Raw genomic sequence first — 21,068 nt, 5'->3', positions numbered from 1 at the left:
ATATACTATTATTATAATATAAACATAAACATAAATATGTATATGTATATATATATATATATATATATATATATATATATATATATATATATATATATATATATATATATATATATATATATATATATATATATGTGTGTGTGTGTGTGTGTGTGTGTGTGTGTGTGTGTGTGTGTGTATAGGGTATATATACAGTACATGTATTGGCTATATATGCATATATATATATATATATATATATATATATATATATATATATATATATATATATATGTATATATATATATATATATATATATATATATATATATATATATATATATATATATTTATATACGTGTATATATATATTTATATATGTATATGTATGTGTGGGAAAAAAATCACAAGACTACTTCATCTCTACAGGCCTGTTTCATGAGGGGTTCCCTCAATCATCAGGAGATTTTAATAGGAGCATTCACATACCATGGTTTATATAGGGCACAGAGTGGGTAGGTACAGGCTGGCGTAGGGGCGTGGTGATTGGCTCATGTGTTACCTAGGAGGTGTTTCCGTCTGTGACGGCATGCTGATACAATTTCGCTGCGCTTGTTGAGGGATGACAGGTCTGGACGGTATATAATAAACAGTTTCTCTTTCAAGCATAGGTTGCATCTTTTATTACCACTATTGTAGTATAGTGGTAATAAAGTACAGAGTCACAGGAGTTTCTCTTTCAAGCATAGGTTGCATCTTTTATTACCACTATTGTAGTATAGTGGTAATAAAAGATGCAACCTATGCTTGAAAGAGAAACTGTTTATTATATACCGTCCAGACCTGTCATCCCTCAACAAGCGCAGCGAAATTGTATCAGCATGTCGTCACAAACGGAAACACCTCCTTGGTAACACATGAGCCAATCACCACGCCCCTACGCCAGCCTGTACCCACCCACTCTGTGCCCTATATAAACCATGGTATGTGAATGCTTCCATTAAAATCTCCTGATGATTGAGGGAACCCCTCATGAAACAGGCCTGTAGAGATGAAGTAGTCTTGTGATTTTTTTCCCACACATACATATATTGCGCTCTACTACGGTATCGAGCACTATTTTTTGGATAACCTTATTAAGACATATATTTATATATGTATATATATATATATATATATATATATATATATATATATATATATATATATGTATATATATATATATATATATATATATATATATATATATATATATATATGTGTGTGTGTGTGTGTGTGTGTGTGTGTGTGTGTGTGTGTGTGTGTGTGTATAGGGTATATATACATGTATAGGCTATATATGCATATACACATATATATATACATATATATTATTTATTATTATATATTAATTATATTATTATAATATACACATATATATATATATATATATATATATATATATATATATATATATATATATATAAATGTGTGTGTGTGTGTGTGTGTGTGTGTGTGTGTGTGTGTGTGTGTGTGTGTGTGTGTGTGTGTGTGTGTGTGTGTGTGTGTGTGTGTGTGTGTGTGTGTTTGCGTGTGTGTGTGTGTGTGTGTATAGGGTATATATACATGTATAGGCTATATATGCATACATACATATATACATATATATGCATATATGAATATATATATATGTGTGTGTGTGTGTGTGTGTGTGTGTGTGTGTGTGTGTGTGTGTGTGTGTATAGGGTATATACATGTATAGGCTATATATGCATACATACATACATACATATATATGCATATATGAATATATATATATATATATATATATATATATATATATATATATATATATATATATATATATATATATATATATATATATATATATATATATATATATATATATAGTTACTCTACATGCAGTCAGCTGTTGGCCCTTGACCTAATTTTATTAGCCCAATGCGGCCCCCAAGTCAAAAAGTTTGGACACCTCTGGTTTAATAAGTACAAAAAGTTTTAGTTATATTGTAAAACTTACAAGCGTTGCTTGGAGGGATGAATAAAGAATTCATTCGAGTAGAGGTGCTAGAAGACGGAACGGCTCTTCTACTTCCGGTTCAAAAGCACTAAATGGAAGGACACTGCAGCACCTGCTGTGAGTGAACACGTCCAACAAAACACCTTTTCAGTGTATTTGTTTGGCTTTTTTCTAAACTATTTGCGTTATGGCCTTCAGCGAAGAAAGACCCATAAATATGACGCGCGGTTTTGTAAGCCGCAGGGTACAAAGTGTTGTAAAAAAGTAGTCCAGAATTTACAGTACTATACGGTAGTATGTACGTGCACCCCGTCTCAGCTGGGATAGGCTCTAGCACCCCGCAACCCTGCACAGGATATAAGTGAAATAAACTCAATATTACTTCTGGATTCTCAGCTAAAACTGCATGTCACACAACGGCTGCAGAGCCGCTGCAGCCTGCGAGCCTGGTGATGGTCACTCTCTCTGCACTGCTTGTTGTGAGCCGTGGAAGGAAGGTAGTGAGAAGAACCAAGCGTTCCCTCTGGGAGCGACACCTGCAAGTAGATGAAATAGTGAGGGGCCCCACATACAGCAGGTGCAGCAAGGTGCATAGCAAGTGTTAACAGGGACTTTTATAGAATAACAGACTAATGTCACACTTCATCCCTGTGACATGCTGGGGTCACAAAAAAGCGTCAAATCCAGAGGCAGTGTGTTCCTCAGTGTGTTACTCCATCTAGTCAACTCCACTTTCTTCATACTGTTGACCATAAAATGAGGGTTAGCATAGCAGGGAAAGTTTTTATAATAATTATAATAATAATGAATTACATTTGTAACGCACTTTACATTTCTTAAAATCTCAAAATGCTACAAAGTATAAAAAAAATTAATAATAAATGAAAAAAACAATAATGAAATAAAACAATAACAAAATAAAAAATAAAAATGTAAATAAATAAAAAATAAATAAATAGAAAGTTAGAATATATAATAAAAAATTAAAATAGAATTGAAATCATGACACACACTAGTCCAGGGGTCGGCAACCCAAAATGTTGAAAGAGCCATATTGGACCAAAAATACAAAAACAAATTTGTCTGTAGCCGCAAAAAAAATAAAAGCCATATTACATACAGATAGTGTGTCATGAGATATAAATTGAATTAAGAGGACTTAAAGGAAACTAAATTACCTCAAATATAGCTACAAATGAGGCATAATGACGCAATATGTACATATAGCTAGCCTAAATAGCATGTTAGCATCGATTAGCTCGCAGCCATGCAGTGACCAAATATGACTGAATAGCACCCCACACAAGTCAATAACATCAACAAAACTCACCTTTGTGCATTCACGCACAACGTTTAAAGTTTGGTGGACAAAATGAGACAGAAAAAGAAGTGGCATAAAACACGTCCTAGAAAGTCGGAGAAAGTTATACATGTAAACAAACTACGGTGAGTTCAAGGACCGCCAAAATTAGTAGGACAAAACGGCGCTCGCCAAATACTCGAATCAGTGAAGCATGTTTAATACAAACAGTGTGCTTTATAACAATTAGGGAGGTTTGTGTCATGGTTGTCCTCCTACAGAAACCATATTAAAACAAAAAATATATTTTTTTCCCCCTCATCTTTTTCCATTTTTCATACATTTTTGAAAAAGTTCCAGAGATCCACTAGGGCGGCGCTAAAGAGCCGCGGGTTGCCGACCCCTGCACTAGATAAACACTAGATAAAACAGAAACAGAGATAACAAATAGAAATAAAAGCATGAAAGCACTGGATAAAACAGATATTTATATACAAAGATTGTTAATAAAAAAAATTAGTTGCCAGGAAAAAAATAATACGGTATTTTACCGCACTATAAGGCGCACCTAAAAACCACAAATTTTCTCAAAAGCTGACAGTGCGCCTTATAACCCGGTGCGCTTTATATATGGATAAATATTAAGATTCATTTTCATAAAGTTTCGGTCTCGCAACTTCGGTAAACAGCCGCCATCTTTTTTCCCGGTAGAACAGGAAGCGCTTCTTCTTCTACGCAAGCAACCGCCAAGGTAAGCACCCGCCCCCATAGAACAGGAAGCGCTTCTTCTTCTACTGTAAGCAACCACCCGCCCGCGTAGAAGAAGAAAAAGCGCGCGGATATTATCATTTCCTTTGTGTGTTTACATCTGTAAAGACCACAAAATGGCTCCTACAAAGCGACAGGGATCCGGTTCATGAAAAGACGCAATCTCTCCATCCGCACACGGATTACTATTTCACAGCAACTGATATTCCTGTGAACCGCACTGTGGATACAACGGGAGCACGTACGGTGAATATTCGCACCACAGGGAATGAGAAGTCATCCTTCACTGTGGTTCTAGCTTGCCATGCTAATGGCCAGAAACTTCCACCCATGGTGATATTCAAAAGGAAGACCTTGCCAAAAGAGACCTTTCCAGCCGGCGTCATCATAAAAGCTAACTCGAAGGGATGGATGAAGAAAAGATGAGCGAGTGGTTAAGGTAAGTTTAAGTTTACGCGAAGAGGCCGGGTGGCTTTTTTCACGCAGCTCTGTCCATGTTGATATACGACTCCATGCGCGCCCACATCACGCTGGTTTTTAATATATTATTAAAGTTTGACTGACCTATTTGACTGTTTTTTTGACATTCCTTTAGCGCAGTTGGATGCGGCTTACAACACGGGGCGGCTTATAGGTGGACAAAGTTTTGAAATATGCCGTTCATTGAAGGCGCGGCTTATAACCCAGGGCGCCTTATGGTGCGGAAAATACGGTACTGTAAATTCTGGACTATAAGCCGCTACTCTTTCCCCACACTTTGAACCCGGCGGCTTATAAAGCGGCGCGGCTAATTTATGGGGTTTTCTTCGCTGACGTCAACAATGGTAACGGTGTGGTGTATGTGTGTAATGTGCATATGTATGTATATATTTATAATGTAGCCTATGTATATACAAGTTCATTACGTATGCACATAGAGTGAACAGGTAGTTCTAGCTCAGAGTCATTTATGATTTAAAAAAAAGGGGGGGGATTAAATAAGTGTAAATTTCTTCTCACTCCTTTACAAATATGTAAAAAAAATATATACATTCACTGTACAAACATACATATACACATTCTGTACATATACATTCACTGTACAAACATACATATACACATACATGTACATATACATTCACTGTACAAACATATATATACACATACATGTACATATACATTCACTGTACAAACATACATGTACACATACATGTACATATACATTCACTGTACAAACATACATATACACATACTGTACATAAACAAGTACATATACATACATACACTCATGCATATAATCACGTTTCATCAAACATAAATTAACGTTGTTGCCCTAGGGTAAACTGGGTATAACACATGGCACACTGACAAAGCTTAACCTATTGTTACTATAACAATCTACAAGGTTAATATAGGTTGATTCTCTTTCTTCCCCTCCATTTTTCTGCATTCTTTTGTATCTCTAGATATCGCTACGTGTATGTATTGTTGCATTTGAACAGCTGTATTGTTGATAATAAAGGTAAATTATTGGTATTGTTCATTATCAATAGTGATATTTCTATTGGTATCTGTATTGATCCATTTGTAGTGTAATAATGCTCATTGTCATTTCTGTATTATTATTTATTTTCGCTAACTGCTTCTTTGATATCACTTTTACCATCATATGTGTACATATCTTTTTGCTGATATTGCTCTATTGTTGTTGTTGTTGTTATTGTTGTGTTTGCTGTTGTTGTTTTTGTCTCTCTGTCTTATCCCCCTCTTGTCCCCACAATTTAGTAAAGTAAAAAAATAAATAAATACATTAAAAAAAAAATGTCCATTGCTAATTTTGTTTATTTTTTTCGTTTTTATTCTCCATTGCTTTCATGTTGTTATAATGGCTGTTAAGGCTATAGCACTTATTTCTCTTGTTTTTTTTTTTTTGCATATTTCAAATAAAACATATCAAATCAAATCAAATCAAAAAAAATAATGCAAATAGTTAAAAAAAAAAAAAACAAGACACTGAGAAAGGTGTGTGTGGAGGCAGATGTTGTCAGCGATGCCTGCAGGAGCAAAGGTCACCGCCTCTGTCCATGGTGCTGAGGACAGAGCACCATCAGACGGGGGAGTGCTGATGGCAAGACACAGCTGGCAGGTGATTAGATTTCACAGGTGGTACATGTTAATCTAATCATCTGTTGTCTTCAACAGTAAGCGGCCGGGAGCAGAGAGGGAGAGAGGATACGGACGTGGCTGGAAAGTCGCGTCATGCTAGTGTCGTTCGCGTTAGCTAACACCAGTGTCTGTGTGAGTATTATTAACTTACAACAACATTCTTTTTGTATTGTTTCAGTTTCGCAAATCCTCCAAGACGTCAGCGTGGAGTTGTTGAGTCTGTTAAGTCTTCCACAGCCATGACCATGACTTCTGTTTTGTTTGATCAGCCGTTTTACTGCCGTGTTACAGACAGTGAATAAACATTTACTAAATCTTTGTGTAAATAATCATTTTGCAATGTATGTACGGTGTTGCGGACTATAATTCGGGGGGAATTTCCTCAAATTTAGTCAGTGCAATTTACTCTCTATAGCAGTGCGCTCTATAGTCCGTCTCTTGTGCAACTAGAAAACTATGGAAGTAAATTAACAAAAATCTAATTTTGATGTTTGAAAAGTACATCAGTGAATTCGACATTAAAAAAAATGGGTGAACAAAATGTGTTTTCAGGTTGAATAAAATGATGATTTACTCTAGTAAATCTTTAGAAAAAATATTTTCATTTTTATATACAGTATCTTGATATTTAATGTTTTTTCCCAATAATTAAATCTTATTTTTTACTGTTCGAATCTTTAGTTGTTTTTTTTTCAAGTTCAAATCTTTTTTTTTTTCCAGATTTAGATTTTTGGCCCGAATTTTGCATCAACTGAGAGGGGCGTGGCATCATGCAAAAAAAAAACCTAGGGACGGTCCCCTGCTATGTTAAAGTTAAAAAGTTAAAGTACCAATGATTGTCACACACACACACACACTCGGTGTGGCGAAATTATTCTCTGCATTTGACCCGTCACCCTTGATCACCCCCTGGAAGGTGAGGGGAGCAGTGGGCAGCAGCGGTGGCCACGCCCGGGAATCATTTTTGGTGATTTAACCCCTAATTCCAACCTTTTGATGCTGAGTGCCAAGCAGGGAGGTAATGGGTCCCATTTTTATAGTCTTTGGTATGACTCGGCCGGGGTTTGAACTCAGGTTCGCCCTCAAGGAACGTAGGAACTAAAATAATTCAACTCAAAACCTTTATAGGGTGAGAGGTCCCCAACCATCGGACCTTTCCAATTATTGGATATATAACATACTGTTAGAAAGTCCATATTTTTTTCGTGATTATATCCTTTTGTTTCTTTGTGCTCCGCCAAGCGTCTACTTTATTTAGCTGTCCTTGAACGCACCATACGCCAAATATTCGCTATTTTTACGCAACTTTGGGCTCGTTTTGTAAGGTGTTGTATTCGCTTATTTGTGTGAATCCCCTGATAGTCTCCAAGCTCCCCACAGTAAACAAAAACACCAGTGTGGCAGGTCTGCTCCCCACTTTGATTATCACAAATACGCAGCAGACAGACAGACAAACAGGAGACAGAGTGTGAAAATTGAGTGGACCAAACATGAGAAAAACAGAACAAAGAATGAGAGAAGAGACGCTCACCATGCAGGTTTAATTTAGCATGCTCATACGGGGGAGGTTAAAGGACAAGGAGACGAGACAAATTAATGAGCTAAAAAATAGTAGTCATAATGTCGCATATCAATCAAAAATGTGTATTAATTTTGTGCTTTTTTGTTGTCTTTTTTCTTATACGCAATACCTAAAAATTGCATCACAGTGTGTTGCAACATAATAGGGGACGCCTTATATCCTTTTCATCTGGCCAGGATCTTCAGCTCTCACTGGATCGGTCCGCAGCCGAGTGTGAAGCGACTGGGATGAGAATCAGCGCCTCCAAGTCCGAGTCCATGGTTCTCGCCCGGAAAAGGGTGGAGTGCCATCTCCGGGTTGGGGAGGAGACTCTGCCCCAAGTGGAGGAGTTCAAGTACCTCGGAGTCTTGTTCAGGAGTGAGGGAAGAGTGGATCGTGAGATCGACAGACGGATCGGTGCGGCGTCTTCAGTAATGCGGACGCTGTATCGATCCGTTGTGGTGAAGAAGGAGCTGAACCGGAAGGCAAAGCTCTCAATTTACCGGTCGATCTACGTTCCTATCCTCACCTATGGTCATGAGCTTTGGGTTTTGATCGAAAGGACAAGATCCCGAGTACAAGATCTATGTTCCCATCTTCACCTGTGGTCATGAGCTTTGGGTTATGACCGAAAGGACAAGATCCCGGGTACAAGATATACGTTCCCATCCTCACCTATGGTCATGAGCTTTGGGTTTTGACCGAAAGGACAAGATCCCGGGTACAAGATCTACGTTCCCATCCTCACCTATGGTCATGAGCTTTGGGTTATGACCGAAAGGACAAGATCACGGGTACAAGCGGCCAAAATTAGTTTCCTCCGCCGGGTGGCGGGTCTCTCCCTTAGAGATAGGGTGAGAAGCTCTGCCATCTGGGAGGAGCTCAAAGTAAAAGCCGCTGCTTCTCCACATCGAGAGGAGCCAGATGAGGTGGTTCAGGCATCTGGTCAGGATTCCACCCGAACGCCTCCCTAGGGAGGTTTTTCGGGCACGTCCGACCGGTAGGAGGCCATGGGGAAGACCCAGGACACGTTGGGAAGACTATGTCTCCCGGCTGGCCTGGGAACACCTTGTTGTCAGAATAATTGAACCTAAGTTATCACAAAACTTTGTGTTTCAATGAGTTCCCAGTGAGCAGACAAAAGCTGTCTTTGATCTTACCAATCAAAAGGCTTGTAGAACTCCACTGTGTAGGATGGGAAGCGACATGAAGGTGTCGGTTTCTTTGATAAATGATAAATGGGTTATACTTGTATAGCGCTTTTCTACCTTCAAAGTACTCAAAGCGCTTTGACAGTATTTCCACATTCACCCATTCACACACACATTCACACACTGATGGCGGGAGCTGCCATGCAAGGCGCTAACCGGCAGCCATCAGGAGCAAGGGGTGAAGTGTCTTGCCCAAGGACACAACGGACGTGACTAGGATGGTAGAAGGTGGGGATTGAACCCCAGTAACTAGCAACCCTCCGATTGCTGGCACGGCCACTCTACCAACTTCGCCACGCCGTCTATTGTAATCCACAGGAAGATTTTGTCTTGACCCGAGATCTAGAAAACGGAGAGAAAGCAGGACCTGAACCTTCTCCAGGCACCTTTTCTTTGAACTGTTTTGTAACCAAAGGCGACGGCTGTTTACGACCCCCCCTTCCTTTAGAAACAGCTGTTGCCATGTAATCAGGGTACAATCTTTCATCAGAGCGTGGCGGAAGACTGTACAAAGAGTACAGCCCAGACGTTTCTCCTCAATGAGCTTGTGGAGAGGCGGGGCCGGCGGTCCGACACCGGGGCCCGCTCCAAGATGGCGGCGAGGGGGCGTGGCCTGCGGACCCGCGTCCAAATGGACTACAGGTGCGTGGGTCGGGCAGCTGGGCAGAATCAGATAATCTGTCTGTGTAGCCGAGAGAGACGAGAGGAGAGGTGGAGAGCCAGAGGCAAGACGCGGAGCACAGTCCACAGCGAGAGCGACACGACGAAGACGGAGATGCGGCCGGCTGAAAAGCGGGAAGCGGATCGAGCAGCAGGTGGAGCCGGAGCTGAAAAGCGTCCAGCAAAAGACTTTCTTATATTGAAAAATAAAGAAGTCTAAACCTGCTCACGACGATGTCGTCCGTTGATGGTCCTGAGAACTCTCCCGGAAGCAAGGGTCTTCCACAGAGCTAAATTGAATTATGTCTCTGTTTAATTCCTTGCTTCTTGTCTGTTTAATAGATGTCATTCGTGTTTGAACCTTACACTTGGGATCCCCCGGGAGGAGCTGGACGAAGTGGCTGGGGAGAGGGAAGTCTGGGCTTCCCTGCTTCGGCAAGAAGATGTATGGATGCATGGATGAAAGTGTCCTGGGGAGAAAGTGAAGAAGACAGGAGGGTTAGTTGAGGTACCATGTTGGCTTCTACTCAACCTTCCTTGTTGACACAACACGTCACAACCCAGATGTCATCAGTTGCTGTGCACATGCAATTAATTTTCCTGGAAGCTTGGCCCCTAAGCTGCTGAACCTCTTCCTTTCATTCTCTATCAGGTCCATTGATCTACTGCCCTTACCGCTTGTGATGCTGCCGGCTTCTCGGGTCTTATCTGCGGGCCCCGTCTTATCTCCAACTTGTCTCTGCAAGCTGACTGCGGGAGGATTAGCTCCAGACCTTTTGTCCCTTTTAGAATTCCCGAGCCCAATATCAACCTGGATTCATCTGTTTCCGCGGAGGCTCCGACCATGTTTTTTTCAGCGTTGCGGCAGATACGAGAAAAGGTCACACCATTTTACAGAAATTCAACTCAGACTCGGAGTAACTTCCACCTGCAAGTTCCCTAATGAGATCAGCGTAATGAAATATACATCCTCTTATATATTTGCTTTCATTGCATTACTTGTCAGGCTTTTAAGTAAAAGGGTCAGGAACTGTCACCAGAAGAAGACCAAACAGAAAGTTGAAGGCTCTAATGATAGGACCTTCTGGGAGGAATCGCAAGCTCAGCCAATTAGCTGCTGAAAGGCAAACGTCCACCCTTGACCTTGTCCGCTCTGCCTTTATTCTACAGAGAGCTCTCAGTTGAGTTCATTAAGACCGGAGAGCGGAATAGTTTCTGCTGTCTACAGCTGAGAATCACGCTGGCATCAGAGGCCACAAATGGTCCAATTTCTACGATTGTACAGCCGGAGAAGAAAGTTCTGCTGAGACAAGAAGAACTCAAACGCACGTCCCCAGAGTTCAGACTTCTTGTCAGCCAGGGGTGTTCACAGTGCGGAACATCTCCAATGTTGTTGTTCCAAATCAAGTCATCTAAAAAAAGAAAAGGTTGAAAAATGTGCACATTTGAACAAGATATCACACGAAACAAAAAGAGAAAATTAATATTTGATTAAAACCACAATTCGAGTCTAAGAGTTTGTGTGTGCGCTTTGTCTTCACTGCATTGATCAATCAATGTTTACTTATATAGCCCTAAATCACGAGTGTCTCAAAGGGCTGCACAAGCCACAACGACATCCTCGGCTCAGATCCCACATCAGGGCAAGGAAAAACTCAACACAATGGGACAATGACAAACCTTGGAGGGGACCGCAGATGTGGGGACCCCCCCTGGGCGACCGGTGCGATGGTCATCGAGTGGATCTAGCATAATATTGTGAGAGTCCAGTCCATAGTGGATCTAACATAATAGTGTAAGAGTCCAGTCCATAGTGGATCTAACATAATAGTGTGAGAGTCCAGTCCATAGTAGATCTAACATAATAGTGTGAGAGTCCAGTCCATAGTGGATCTAACATAATAGTGAGAGTCCAGTCCATAGTGGATCTAGCATAATATTGTGAGAGTCCAGTCCATAGTGGATCTAACATAATAGTGTGAGAGTCCAGTCCATAGTGGATCTAACATAATAGTGAGAGTCCAGTCCATAGTGGATCTAGCATAATATTTTGAGAGTCTAGTCCATAGTGGATCTAACATAATAGTGAGAGTCCAGTTCATAGTGGATCTAGCATAATATTGTGAGAGTCCAGTCCATAGTGGATCTAACATAATAGTGTGAGAGTCCAGTCCATAGTTGATCTAGCATAATATTGTGAGAGTCCAGTCCATAGTGGATCTAACATAATAGTGTGAGAGTCTAGTCCATAGTGGATCTAACATAATAGTGAGAGTCCAGTCTATAGTGGATCTAGCATAATATTGTGAGAGCCCAGTCCATAGTGGAACTAACATAATATTGTGAAAGTCCAGTCCATAGTGGATCTAACATAATAGTGTGAAAGTCCAGTCCATAGTGGATCTAACATAATAGTGTGAGAGTCCAGTCTATAGTGGATCTAACATAATAGTGTAAGAGTCCAGTCCACAGTGGATCTAACATAATAATGTGAGAGTCCAGTCCATACTGGATCTAACATAATAGTGAGAGTCCAGTCCATAGTGAGTGAGAGTCCAGTCCATAGTGGATCTAACATAATAGTGTGAGAGTCCAGTCCATAGTGGATCTAACATAATAGTGTGAGAGTCCAGTCCATAGTGGATCTAACATAATATTGTGAGAGTCCAGTTCATAGTGGATCTAACATAATAGTGAGAGTCCAGTCCATAGTGGATCTAACATAATATTGTGAAAGTCCAGTCCATAGTGGATCTAACATAATAGTGTGAAAGTCCAGTCCATAGTGAGTGAGAGTCCAGTCCATAGTGGATCTAACATAATAGTGTGAGAGTCCAGTCCATAGTGGATCTAACATAATAGTGTGAGAGTCCAGTCCATAGTGGATCTAACATAATAGTGAGAGTCCAGTTCATAGTGAGTGAGAGTCCAGTCCATAGTGGATCTAACATAATAGTGTGAGAGTCCAGTCCATAGTGGATCTAACATAATAGTGTGAGAGTCCAGTCCATACTGGATCTAACATAATAGTGAGAGTCCAGTTCATAGTGAGTGAGAGTCCAGTCCATAGTGGATCTAACATAATAGTGTGAGAGTCCAGTCCATAGTGGATCTAACATAATAGTGTGAGAGTCCAGTCCATAGTGGATCTAACATAATAGTGAGAGAGTCCAGTCCATAGTGGATCTAACATAATAGTGAGAGTCCAGTCCATAGTGGATCTAACATAATAGTGTGAGAGTCCAGTCCTGAGTGGATCTAACATAATAGTGTGAGAGTCCAGTCCATAGTGGATCTAACATAATAGTGTGAGAGTCTAGTCCATAGTGGATCTAACATAATAGTGTGAGAGTCCAGTCCATAGTGGATCTAACATAATAGTAAGAGTCCAGTCCATAGTGGATCTAACATAATAGTGAGAGTCCAATCCATGGTCGGTTTTCTTATGACCCTTTACGCATTCTTGGGGCTTGTGGGGGATATCTCCTAACCCCCACCTTCTCTGTGAATAGGACAAAGACTGCTGTGGTGTTCGTTGATCACTAATTTATGTTGTATTCATATTTTGGTCAAAAGGTTACTCTCCGAATGGGTTTCTTTCATGATTGTTTTGTTAATTGTCCAATGCTTAAACAAAAAGAGAAAATTATATTTGATTAAAACCACAATTTGAGTCTAAGAGTTTGTGTGTGCGCTTTGTCTTCACTGCATTGGTAGGTTTTCTTATGACCCTTTACGCATTCTTGGGGCTTGTGGGGGATATCTCATGTATGGATTTATCATCGCTATCGGCCATAAGGCTTAGTATTTAACCAATAATTTTCATATTACCCTGACAGAGACACTAACAAGATCTGGTGTTATTCATGCTATGGTGCCATCTTTTGGTGCAGCTTTGCGCTGTAATTTGACCCCCTTAACCTACTTCAAAACTCACCAAATTTAACACACACATCAGGACCTCCAAAAATTGCCTTTTAATAAAAAACCAAACCCCAAAATTCAAAATTGCGCTGTAGCGCCCCCCTAGGAAGAAAACTGCCTCTAACTCCCAGTAGGAATGTCATAGAGACATGAAACAAAAACCTCCATGTAGGTCTCACTTAGACCTACTTTTCCTTAATTAATTTCCTCGGGCAAAAAATCTACAGGAAGTTGGCAATTCCCCCTTCAAGACAAAAAAGTACTAAAAACAGTCACTTTTGCCTCTTTGAGCTTCAAAACTCACCAAACTGAACGCACACATCAGGACTGGCAAACATTGCGATCTAAAAAAAAAACCTAACCCCAAATCTCAAAATTGCGCTCTACTGCAATTTTTTAATAAAATGCAAAAAAAACTGCTCCTCGGAAGAAAAAAATGACAAAACTGCCTGTAACTCCCACTGGGAAGAGAGACATGAAACAAAAACCTCTATGTAGGTCTCACTTAGACCTACATTTCATAATTTGACAACCCCCAGCAAAAATCAACAGGAAGTTTGCTATTCCCCCTTCAAAACAAATTTTTTGTTTCCTCTGAGCGCGTTTGTCGTTTCGCCTTCAAACTAACACAGGGGAGAGATTGAACCCTTGTGATTACAATGACAGAAGCGCTTTTTTTTCTAACTGCTCCGGTTTTGATTTTATGACCCTTCAAAGACCCGCTGCGCTGATGCTGCTGCGCTGCTGTTTTTTTAAGATGGTTGCTTAAAAGCAGGAAGCACCAACGTGCCCACACAATGCAGACAAGGTAGGTGCACTAGACAAAAGTATTGGGACACTTCAGACTAAAAGTAGACAAAAGTATTGGGACACTTATGACTACCACTGGACAAAAGTATTGGGACAAATAGCACGAAAACTGGACAAAAGTATTGGGACACTTGGGACTACAACTTGACAAAAGTATTGGGACACTTAGAACTACAACTGGACAATAGTATTGGGACACTTAGGACTACCACTGGACAAAAGTATTGGGACACTTACACTGGCCAAAAGTATTGGGACACTTAGGACTACAACTGGACAAAAGTATTGGGACATTTAGGACTACCACTGGACAAAAGTATTGGGACACCTACACTGGCCAAAAGTATTGGGACACTTAGGACTACAACTTGACAAAAGTATTGGGACACTTAGGACTACAACTTGACAAAAGTATTGGGACACTTAGGACTACCACTGGACAAAAGTATTGGGACACATACACTGGACAAAAGTATTGGGACACTTAGGACTACAACTTGACAAAAGTATTGGGATACTTAGGACTACAACTGGACAAAAGTATTGGGACACTTAGGACTACCACTGGACAAAAGTATTGGGACACCTACACTGGCCAAAAGTATTGGGACACTTAGGACTACAACTTGACAAAACGTATTGGCACACTTAGGACTACAACTTGACAAAAGTATTGGGACACTTAGGACTACCACTGGACAAAAGTATTGGGACACATACACTGGACAAAAGTATTGGGACACTTAGGACTACAACTTGACAAAAGTATTGGGACACTTAGGACTACCACTGGACAATAGTATTGGGACACATATACTGGCCAAAAGTATTGGGACACTTAGGACTACAACTTGACAAAAGTATTGGGACACTTAGGACTAAAACTGGACAATAGTATTGGGACACTTAGGACTAGCACCTGCCAAATACGCGGGCGCGACCAATGCTGCTTGCAGCTTTAATTTGACTTGTTTTGGAAAGTCTTGACAAGCCAAATGTTCTTGTTCTATTGGCAGATAATTTTGCTTAGTTCAAATAAAATACCCCTCATTTTTGTATTTTTTTTTCTTGTTTTTGAACACCGACTTTTTGCAGTGTTTAATATCGAGCCGCGTGCTACGAGCCATGAAATGGCGCGGCGTGACGTAAAAGTGAAACACCGTCACAAAGCACTCACGTCTGGTTCCACCCGCACTTCAGATCGAGGCGCAAAAGAAACTGTCGAATCAATTTAGAGTCAAAACGGCGGTGAGGAAAATTACAATGGAGCTTACAGAAAATGGCATGGTTACAAAAGATATGAGTGATTCTAATTGGCTGCATTGTTGTGCTTTGATAGTGTTCAAAGTGCTCTTTTCTTCTCTCCACTCCCGTGTTGTGCTGCAACCCCGGCCCATGATACACGTGCAATTTGAAGCTACATGGGGAGAAAAGTGATTTTTCCTGCTTTATATACTCAGATTCCAGCTCAGGTTGTCTTTCATTCAACTCAAATTATGCAAAAATTACACGACAGCCCTTCTGAGTCTGGAACAGCAATTTTTTGGGGGGAGTGTCAAAGTCATTAACCTAAAAGAAAGAAACGCAATTTATTCGTCGTTTGCATGGAAGGTCACCAAACAGCCGAGACGGCTTTACGCTTGAGGTTTATTTTGAGAGGGAGCGACAAGGAAAAAAAGATGATTGACAAGCAACAGCTGGGAAGGAGGATAACAGCAGGGTGAACACAGGTGTCAGTCACCATGCTCCATTAGAAGAAAAAACAAAAAAACAAAAGCTGCGGTGAAGACACGACTCTGTAATGTCTTTCAGCGAAGAAAGACTTTGTTCACAGTCAGAGACTAAAAACTCACTCAGTGTTGTCGGATTTGCAGCCTGCACTGCAACATTTTATTCACACGCCTTCTAATCAGGGCTGTCAAAGTTAACGCAATAAGAGGGCGTTAACTATAAGTCCCATTAACGGCGCTCATTTTTTTAAACTGTGGAAATGTCCGGTTACTGTTGAGCCGCAAGCTGGAAAATAGCGAGCAGAAATGCACAAAGAAAAGGGGACATGGTGGGAATCTCAGAGTCGTTCTCCCGCATACTTGCCAACCTTGAGACCTCCGATTTCGGGAGGTGGGGGGTGGGGGTGGGGGGCGTGGTCGGGGGCGGGGAGGGGGGCGTGGTTGGGGGCGTGGTTAAGATATATATATATATATATATATATATATAAGAAATACTTGACTTTCAGTGAATTCTAGCTATATATATGTATATATATATATATATATATATATATATATATATATATATATATATATATATATATATATATATACAGGTAAAAGCCAGTAAATTTGAATATTTTGAAAAACTTGATTTATTTCAGTAATTGCATTCAAAAGGTGTAACTTGTACATTATATTTATTCATTGCACACAGACTGATGCATTCAAATGTTTATTTCATTTAATTTTGATGATTTGAAGTGGCGACAAATGAAAATCCAAAATTCCGTGTGTTACAAAATTAGAATATTACTTAAGGCTAATACAAAAAAGGGATTTTTAGAAATGTTGGCCAACTGAAAACTATGAAGATGAAAAATATGAGCATGTACAATACTCAATACTTGGTTGGAGCTCCTTTTGCCTCAATTACTGCGTTAATGCGGCGTGGCATGGAGTCGATGAGTTTCTGGCACTGCTCAGGTGTTATGAGAGCCCAGGTTGCTCTGATAGTGGCTTTCAACTCTTCTGCGTTTTTGGGTCTGGCATTCTGCATCTTCCTTTTCACAATACCCCACAGATTTTCTATGGGGCTAAGGTCAGGGGAGTTGGCGGGCCAATTTAGAACAGAAATACCATGGTCCGTAAACCAGGCACAGGTAGATTTTGCGCTGTGTGCAGGCGCCAAGTCCTGTTGGAACTTGAAATCTCCATCTCCATAGAGCAGGTCAGCAGCAGGAAGCATGAAGTGCTCTAAAACTTGCTGGTAGACGGCTGCGTTGACCCTGGATCTCAGGAAACAGAGTGGACCGACACCAGCAGATGACATGGCACCCCAAACCATCACTGATGGTGGAAACTTTACACTAGACTTCAGGCAACGTGGATCCTGTGCCTCTCCTGTCTTCCTCCAGACTCTGGGACCTCGATTTCCAAAGGAAATGCAAATTTTGCATGGTTGGGTGATGGTTTGGGGTGCCATGTCATCTGCTGGTGTCGGTCCACTCTGTTTCCTGAGATCCAGGGTCAACGCAGCCGTCTACCAGCAAGTTTTAGAGCACTTCATGCTTCCTGCTGCTGACCTGCTCTATGGAGATGGAGATTTCAAGTTCCAACAGGACTTGGCGCCTGCACACAGCGCAAAATCTACCCGTGCCTGGTTTACGGACCATGGTATTTCTGTTCTAAATTGGCCCGCCAACTCCCCTGACCTTAGCCCCATAGAAAATCTGTGGGGTATTGTGAAAAGGAAGATGCAGAATGCCAGACCCAAAAACGCAGAAGAGTTGAAGGCCACTATCAGAGCAACCTGGGCTCTCATAACACCTGAGCAGTGCCAGAAACTCATCGACTCCATGCCACGCCGCATTAACGCAGTAATTGAGGCAAAAGGAGCTCCAACCAAGTATTGAGTATTGTACATGCTCATATTTTTCATTTTCATACTTTTCAGTTGGCCAACATTTCTAAAAATCCCTTTTTTGTATTAGCCTTAAGTAATATTCTAATTTTGTGACACACGGAATTTTGGATTTTCATTTGTCGCCACTTCAAATCATCAAAATTAAATGAAATAAACATTTGAATGCATCAGTCTGTGTGCAATGAATAAATATAATGTACAAGTTACACCTTTTGAATGCAATTACTGAAATAAATCAAGTTTTTCAAAATATTCTAATTTACTGGCTTTTACCTGTATATATATATATATATATATATATATGTATATATATATATATATATATATATATATATATATATATATATATATATATATATATATATATATATATATATATATAAATACTTGAATTTCAGTGTTCATTTATTTACACATATACACACACTTAACACTCATCTACTCACTGTTGAGTTAAGGGTTGAATTGGCCATCCTTGTTCTATTCTCTGTCACTATTTCAGAACACACACATTATACAAATATACATTATAAAATCAATAAGAAAACGGGAGCTCTAATTTGGGAGTCTGAATTAGGATCAGAAGTTCCTATGTAAACATTGCGCACTCACGTCACCTTTTTGTATTGATTACTGCAGCTGTGCACTGGATTCATTCACAAATACAAACTACAACTCACAAACACTTTAGAGTTAGGCTCCACCATCAGAATGTTTACTTAAACTTATAAAGATCACATGGATATTATTCAGTGAGTTGATTCACCAAAACTAACCTGTTATACAGGAGGAAAAAATCACACAGGACGTTTCAATTGTTCACAGACTGGTCGCTCTCATCAGAATGACAAGACACTTCCGGTCTGCAGGTGATAGCATTCAATTGGGAAGAAACGCCCTACTGCCCCCTACTGACCAATGTGAATACTGATAAATGTGGAATGACAGCTCCAAAAACGAATTCAAACCACAAAATAAAATAAATAAATCAACAGAAAAATGTGACACATTATGGGTGGGTCACATATGCATGTACAGTAGATGGCAGTATTGTCCTGTTTAAAAGTGTCACAACATCGCTGTTTACGGCAATGTTGTGAACAGGCTGTCAACACGTCACTCAGGTCCGCATGGAGCTGGAGGGGGCGTGGCCTCCAGCGCCGCCTGGATTTCGGGAGATTTTCGGGAGGAAATTTGTCCCGGGAGGTTTTCGGGAGAGGCGCTGAATTTCGGGAGTCTCCCGGAAAATCCGGGAGGGTTGGCAAGTATGTTCTCCCGACAAGACAATGTGTCATAGGATGCCAGTTCCACGCTGGAAATCATTGAGAGCGGCCCATTCTTTCACAAATGTTTGTAGAAACAGTCTCCGTGCCTAAGTGCTTGGTTTTATACACCTGTGGCCAAGTGATTAGGACACCTGACTCTCATAATTCTTGGTTAAAAGTACTCTTTGAGCACATATAACAATAATAACCGTGATCATTTTTGAAATTGTACATTCCTAGTGAGTTTGTTTTGGGGTTTTTTCAATTGTATTCATACATTTGAAGTATTTATGTTATGTTTGCTAAAAGGAGTTGGCTGAGGAGCAGAAGCATGCGCTGGCCGGGGTGCTGAAGCCGGCGCTGCTGGCCGAGGTGCTGACACGGGGGCCAGTCTGGGAGCTGGTGCTGACACGGGGGCCAGCCTGGGAGCTGGTGCTGACACGGGGGCCAGCCTGGGAGCTGGTGCTGGCATGGGGACACGGGATCACAATAGGTGAACTTGGGAAAGCACTGCGGGAGGACAACACGGACATCAGACACGGAGGGAAACGCAGAGAGAAAGAGAGAGCACAAAGCTGAGAGTTTAGTTGTTAGTATTGTTTGATTATTATATATATATATTGTGTATATATATATATATATATATATATATATATATATATATATATATATATATATATATATATATATATATATATATATAAAATCCTAGAGCTTTACTTCCCCCTTGTGTCTGTGCCGTCAACTCCCTCCTGCAATACATAACAGTAAGTTCCCGCCAGGATCCTAGGGTCCATCCATCCATCCATCTTCTTCCGCTTATCCGAGGTCGGGTCGCGGGGGCAGCAGCCTAAGCAGGGAAGCCCAGGCTTCCCTCTCCCCAGCCACTTCGTCCAGCTCTTCCTGTGGGACCCCGAGGCGTTCCCAGGCCAGCCGGGAGACATAGTCTTCCCAACGTGTCCTGGGTCTTCCCCGCGGCCTCCTACCGGTCGGACGTGCCCAAAACACCTCCCTAGGGAGGCGTTCGGGTGGCATCCTGACCAGATGCCCGAACCACCTCATCTGGCTCTTCTCGATGTGGAGGAGCAGCGGCTTTACTTTGAGCTCCTCCCGGATGGCAGAGCTTCTCACCCTATCTCTAAGGGAGAGACCCGCCACCCGGCGGAGGAAACTCATTTCGGCCGCTTGTACCCGTGATCTTGTCCTTTCGGTCATAACCCAAAGCTCATGACCATAGGCGAGGATGGGAACGTAGATCGACCGGTAAATTGAGAGCTTTGCCTTCCGGCTCAGCTCCTTCTTCCCCACAACGGATCGATACAGCGTCCGCATTACTGAAGACGCCGCACCGATCCGCCTGTCGATCTCACGATCCACTCTTCCCTCACTCGTGAACAAGACTCCGAGGTACTTGGTACTTGAACTCCTCCACTTGGGGAAGGGTCTCCTCCCCAACCCGGAGATGGCACTCCACCCTTTTCCGGGCGAGAACCATGGACTCGGACTTGGAGGTGCTGATTCTCATCCCAGTCGCTTCACACTCGGCTGCGAACCGATCCAGCGAGAGCTGAAGATCCTGGCCAGATGAAGCCATCAGGACCACATCATCTGCAAAAAGCAGAGACCTAATCCTGCAGCCACCAAACCGGATCCCCTCAACGCCTTGACTGCGCCTAGAAATTCTGTCCATAAAAGTTATGAACAGAACGGTGACAATATATATATATATATATATAATTTAGAAAAAATCCTAGAGCTTTACCACCCCCTTGTGTCTGTGCCGTCAACT

This window comes from Nerophis lumbriciformis, linkage group LG38 (genome assembly GCF_033978685.3).
Source record: "Nerophis lumbriciformis linkage group LG38, RoL_Nlum_v2.1, whole genome shotgun sequence".
Taxonomy (NCBI): Eukaryota; Metazoa; Chordata; class Actinopteri; order Syngnathiformes; family Syngnathidae; genus Nerophis; species Nerophis lumbriciformis.
The sequence above is the reverse complement of the archived record's forward strand: the minus strand, read 5'-3'. Positions refer to the sequence as shown.